Genomic DNA, 5,551 nt, shown 5'->3' on the forward strand with positions numbered 1-5,551 from the left:
CACCCGTTTTAAGAGGACAACAGCAAAAGTTATTTTGATGTCAGAAACATCAGGATGTTTGAGATCATGCTGGAAAGGAAGCTTGATATTGTTTTCAGAAAACTTCTACAAGCAGTTTGCTTGTAAAGCCCGACCTTTCACACGGCTGCCATGGCCTGGTGTTAGGGAGCCAGGTGTGCGCCCCAGACAGAGCAGCGCAGTGCTGAGGGCAGCGAGGAGCAGGGCACGCCCGGGGCTCTGCTGCCCAGCAAGGGGGCCCCGGCAAGGCCAGCCCAGCCCCAGGAGCTCCCGGCAGATCTCAGGCAGGGCCCAGCTCTCCCCAGCACAGCTCCTCTGCACACAACGCAGCCCCTGAACACAGACACCTCTGGGGACTCCAGCACACATCCCACCACCTGAGACAAGCGCCTTCAAAAAACAGCCTGACAAAACAAACTGGAATTTGTGCTTGCATTCACAGCTACCTGTGCAGGTGACAGTGCTTTAGCTCATTTGTGGGAAGTATTTCGTTCAGGTAAAAGAACTCACTGTCCATCATTGCACATTTAACTATAGGTTATTTGGGGATTCTCAAAGGGTTTACAGTGCTTTTACAAAGAAATATGCTCTTTACCCTATAACAGGCTAAAATTCTAACTATCCAAGAAAAAAGCACCATAATTGAGAAAGTTGAAGCTAACAAGTCATAAAGGCTGTTTCAGTGGACAGAGGAACAACGATGCCAGAATTTCAGGGCATTTTTCCATGTAAATCAGAGGTTAGATACTTCAAACTTTTCAAAACACCTCCTGGTCCAAGTGATCCCTACTCAATACTCAAGGCATTGCTAGAACTAAAGCCCACTCAGATATCCAAGGTATCCAAACATCTTTCTTGTTTGAAAGAACAAACGTTTTACTCTCACAACCCGAGCCAGCAGCTAATTACAGAACTGCGCCTTTCCCACTGTTACTTTTCGCTACCTCATACAAGAGTTTGTGCAGGGTTACCACAACAGTGTTGCACTAGAAGGTGATCCCCGCCCCGGGGCGGCTGCCGTCAAACAACTCGGAGACCTGAGGGCAATACTAAACTTCACGGATCGCCAGACGACAGAGGACTGCTCAGCACTTGCTTTCAGATTTTTATTTTCTTTTGGTGGATCAATGCCTAGAACATTCCCAGAAATTCTGAACACATTAAAATGCAAAGTTCAGGTGTCACTAAGGGTAACCAAAGAAATTAACGAATATTGGGAGCACGGCCAGTCCACTCAGCCAAAAATATATTAAGATCTTCATATGTAAAAGAATGTAACATTTTTAGATTAAAGTTTTCTTGGGGACTTTTTGTGTTATAATTCACACGAGAGTTGCAGACAGAAGACAGAGGACCAAACAAAAATCAAATATTTCCTATGGATAATCATATTTTACCACAACTTGTCATTTTTTTAATATGATGCAAATAGAAAGGTAAGAAACTTTAATGTTTTAAGTAAGTTTCCAGTACCTTTAGGAGATCCAGAGAGTGAAGATTTGTATTTAGTTCTAAATATGATATTTATGATGGAGAATGCCTAAAAGAAAAAACAGAGTTAGCATTTTGCTTCCTAAAGGCACAAAAAAATCTTGTGTAGAGAATCTCTCACCCTGCACTGAGTTTGCCTCATCTATTTGATCACGAGGACTTGTATGACCCTTCCATTACCACTGACAAACTGTTCAACTCAGCTGTTTTTCCAAGCAGAATTTCCAACCTGATCCAAGAATCTTCCTTGCTCTTTTCCCAGCCCCAAGTGATGTTTGTTTCTCACCCAAGCAGTGGAATCTCACAATAGTGCTATTTGCAGAATTACAAGAGTCACTTGCCAATTTTCCTTCTGTAGTGGGGTTTCCTTTCTGTAGTGAAGTTCTTCCTAAGAGCCCTAGAGATCAGCTCCCAAAATTAGACTCAGACTTTCATTCACAAAGCTAAACCAAAAGCAAGCCACAAACTGAGAAACTCTGGTAGTTACTAATCGCAGAAAATGATAAAAATTCTACCTTTCGGCTACATTTCCAATCTAGTGATTTCACTCACAAATAGGCTAAAACCATTTCAGAACAAAATTATCTCAGTGCTGCATATGAAACCTGTCACTGCAAGGACTGTTCTAAATGGAAATCAAAACCTATTTTATTCTGCTTACAAATATAGCACAAAGTGTTTAATCCTCCTTTTCCATGCCTAAGCCAACTGCCTGCAGATGCCAGCAACACCATTCCCAGCCACAAAATGGGGGAGAGCCCAATCTTGATCCGGGTTAGAAGAGGACAGAGCTCCTGAATTTACTTCAGACAGGCATTTCAAACTCTCAGGTTGACTCCTAGGACTGTGAGCAGTTCTGCTGCTGGACCAAGGAGGATGCAGAGCCTGAACCAGGCTGGCAGCACACCTGGTGTTTACCAACAGGAGAGTGAAGAGGGAACACAAGAGGATTACACTCAGCTCAACTCCTCTTCTACAGGGTTTTCTGGAGGCTAAACTAAGCATCTGAAAAACAAGGAAATGCATCATATTTGCAGGCAGGGTCAAGACCAAGTTGCACAAAGACAAGAGAATTTTCTCCCCCAGCCATTCCTGGTAGCCCTGCCAAGAACGAACCCCTCCACCTCAGCAGAACAAGCCCAAGGGGCTGTGCAGACACTGCCCGCTGGTCACCATGGCACAGACACCACTGATGGGCACCAGCAGAGTGGAGAAGAGTTACAACCAAGAGCACTTCCTAGCACAAGCTGACGCTGCCAGCCCTCCCCATCCTGAGATGCAGCAGTAAGAACCAGCCCGAGCGAGGGCTGCACTAGTCCTGCTCTGCACTCAGACACTGAGCCCTCAGCTGGAGCCCTGCACCCACTGGGGACCAGGCTCCAGGCAGAAGCAAAGGAGGAAAAGCCCAAAACACTCCCTTCAGAGAAATATAACCTACAGGAAAAGTGCTAAAATACCTGAACTTGTGTGTTCTGAAGAGGAGAGGGCTGGCTGGGGCCTGAGAACCAGCAGTTCACCTACTTGAAAGGATTTTGGAGTGGAAAAGAACAATGTGTTCTTTATGGTTAAAGTGACAGAACGAGAGGCAATGGGCTTAAAACGCATCAAGAAAAGCGTTCCTGGCAGCCACCCTGAAGTGTCCTGCTCTGGTGGCAGAGGGTTCCCCCACTGGGGCAAGCTGCAAGTCCCTGTCACACCTGTCACACCCTGGGGGCTGTCACCCTGCCCCACCTGCCTCTGCAGAGGCTGGACAGAGCCTCTGGGGCTGCGTTCCCGGCGCTGCTCACACCCCTGTGCACCTGGCCCAGCACGCTCCTGCCTCTTATCCAGGGACACCAGGGCCTGGCTGCTGTCAGACAACAGCCTGGCAGCACAGCACGGCACGTGGGTCCTGCCACAGGCTGGCCCTCAGCTCCGAGAGCCACCTGCAAATACAAGAGACTGAACCCCGGCAGGGACAGCCTCCCTCCCTGTCAGGACCAGCACTCAGAAAGGCGCCCTGCTCCTCAGCAGGGGCAGCCTCGGGAGCCTGCAGATCCTGGCACTCTCCTTGTGGCCCTTGCTAGGAACCAGCCGTGTCCCCATTCCCACCCTGGGAGCACACACTCCCCCCTCTGCTCCACCAGCACCTGGCAGAGCAGCCCCAGAAGCAGGACAAATGCCAGATACAACCATCAACTATTGTGAGGCACAAAAAATAAATATCCACAAACTCTAGGAGATTTGTTGAGATGCTGTTACCTAAAATACCTTTGAAAAACCCACATTAGGGGAGCTTTGTAACATACAGCATAAAATTCTCAAGCTGCTGCAACAGTGTTTAACAGCATCTATTTACAACTGGAAAGTCTCACTATAAATTGATAAACAATGACTACATTTTACAGAATTAAGCTATCTGCACAAAATGTAAAATATTGGGTGAACAATGTTTTCTTCTTAGATAAATCTTCTGCAACATTTCTGCAAGACAGGGTCCTTCCCAAAAGTAACACTGTAGAAAAAGATGCTGCCCTTTTTGGTAAGGGCACAAACACTAAATGTTATGCAAAGTAGTGTGGGAGCCAAGATATGGATTATTAATAAGAGAAGAAAAGCTAAAACTTGAAAGTAACAGCTGAATGAAAAGAGGGACCTACCAAACATACACATAAACCAGACAGTTCCAAACAAAGCAAACTGACAAACCAGAAAGTGATATAATGAATAAACACCTAACTGATACTTCTAGCTCAATTAGTGTTGTGACAAAACAGTTCACGGGTTTTGGCTTTTTCCCTGCAGCAGAACAGGTCACAGAACCCACAGACACTGCTGAGAGCCAGCATGCCCAGATCTCCTGCACTGTCCTGGGGCATCTGTAGCACCTCTAGTGAAATAACCAACACTGGCAAAGAGCCTGGCCAAAGGAGCCAGGAAAAGGGCTTTTGGAATGTTCACTTGTCTCCAAAATAAAGCTGCTGCTCTTCAGGAAGATCTGAAAGGCACAAAGCAATTTCCAGCTTTGCTCTGACTTTGTACAGTCATATATCACTTCAAATTTATTTCAACCTATGAATAATTTTGCCACAAAACACATTTTGACTGACTTTACTGATAGTGCAAAAATGATTCATGATGTTATGAAAAACTCTGAACAGAATGGCTGCTTAAAATAACAACATAAAAAGGAATTGTTTCTTGCACGCATCCTTTTAGAACAGCTTGGAAATAAGTTTGTGATACAACTTCAGGAAATAGAAAATATAGTAAAAGATTCAGCCCCTGGGCTTTTTACATTCTCATCAAGATGTGACAGACCTTGAGTGAATCTCTGTAAAAGTCAGAATACACATTTGTTGCACGTATGAAATAATCAACAGACAAAGCAGAAATCACTTTATTACAACGCACCCATAGCTGCATAATCAGAACTCAAATTTTCATGTCCACTAGTTTTAAAAAAACAAACTCAAAACATTGTCTCCACTTTGAGCAAGGGAACTGTGCAGTACACTTGCACGTTCTAGTTAGAAGAAACAAGATTTTATAAATATACCATTCCAAAAGCAGACCACAGACTTCATTCAGATATTTTAGTTCACTAATATATGTGTCTATATGCATATATATACACACCTAGCCTTCACTGACATTCCAAAGGATGTTCCTCCCAGGTCCGCCCTAAACCTGCTGGAAAAGTAACAACAACAATACCCAGCAGATGAATACATCATAAAAACGGCTCTGGCACTTCGAGGTCCAGCATCCCCGGACAGACAGCCCAAAGCTGCTCTGCCTGCAGCCAGACAGCAGCCGGGGAAGCCGTACACGGGACTTGTTGCTTTACACCCCGGGAAAAACAGGCACAAGTGATCCTGGAGAGCGCCGGCTGCCAGCGCCGCTGGGAGCGAGGGGAAAGCCGGGGTTGCCCGTTCAGCCGTGCCAGGAGGGGCTGGCGCTGTCCCCGCTGCGGCCCCGGCCGGCTGGCTCGGCACTTCGGTACCGCCGCCTCGGCCCGGGAGGATGGTGGGCTCTGGGCGCTGGGCTCTGGACACTCGGC

At 46.3% G+C, this 5,551-nt stretch overlaps 1 protein-coding gene across 7 annotated transcripts in view; it reads right to left on the bottom strand.

Annotated features, from left to right (window-relative positions):
* The window catches only part of STAU1 (staufen double-stranded RNA binding protein 1), a 27,308-nt gene extending 22,136 nt beyond the window's left edge, over positions 1-5,172 (bottom strand). For 2 of the 7 annotated variants that reach the window (XM_005423645.3, XM_031059097.1), the window contains exon 1: positions 1,492-1,561. The gene's annotated coding sequence lies outside the window, so the exon portion shown is untranslated. Of the gene's footprint in view, positions 1-1,491; positions 1,562-5,127 lie in introns of those variants that run through there. The other 5 variants (XM_031059096.1, XM_031059095.1, XM_031059099.1 and 2 more) reach the window with 5 other exon arrangements.
* Between the last annotated feature and the right edge of the window lie 379 nt (positions 5,173-5,551).

This window comes from Geospiza fortis, unplaced genomic scaffold (genome assembly GCF_000277835.1).
Source record: "Geospiza fortis unplaced genomic scaffold, GeoFor_1.0 scaffold361, whole genome shotgun sequence".
Taxonomy (NCBI): Eukaryota; Metazoa; Chordata; class Aves; order Passeriformes; family Thraupidae; genus Geospiza; species Geospiza fortis.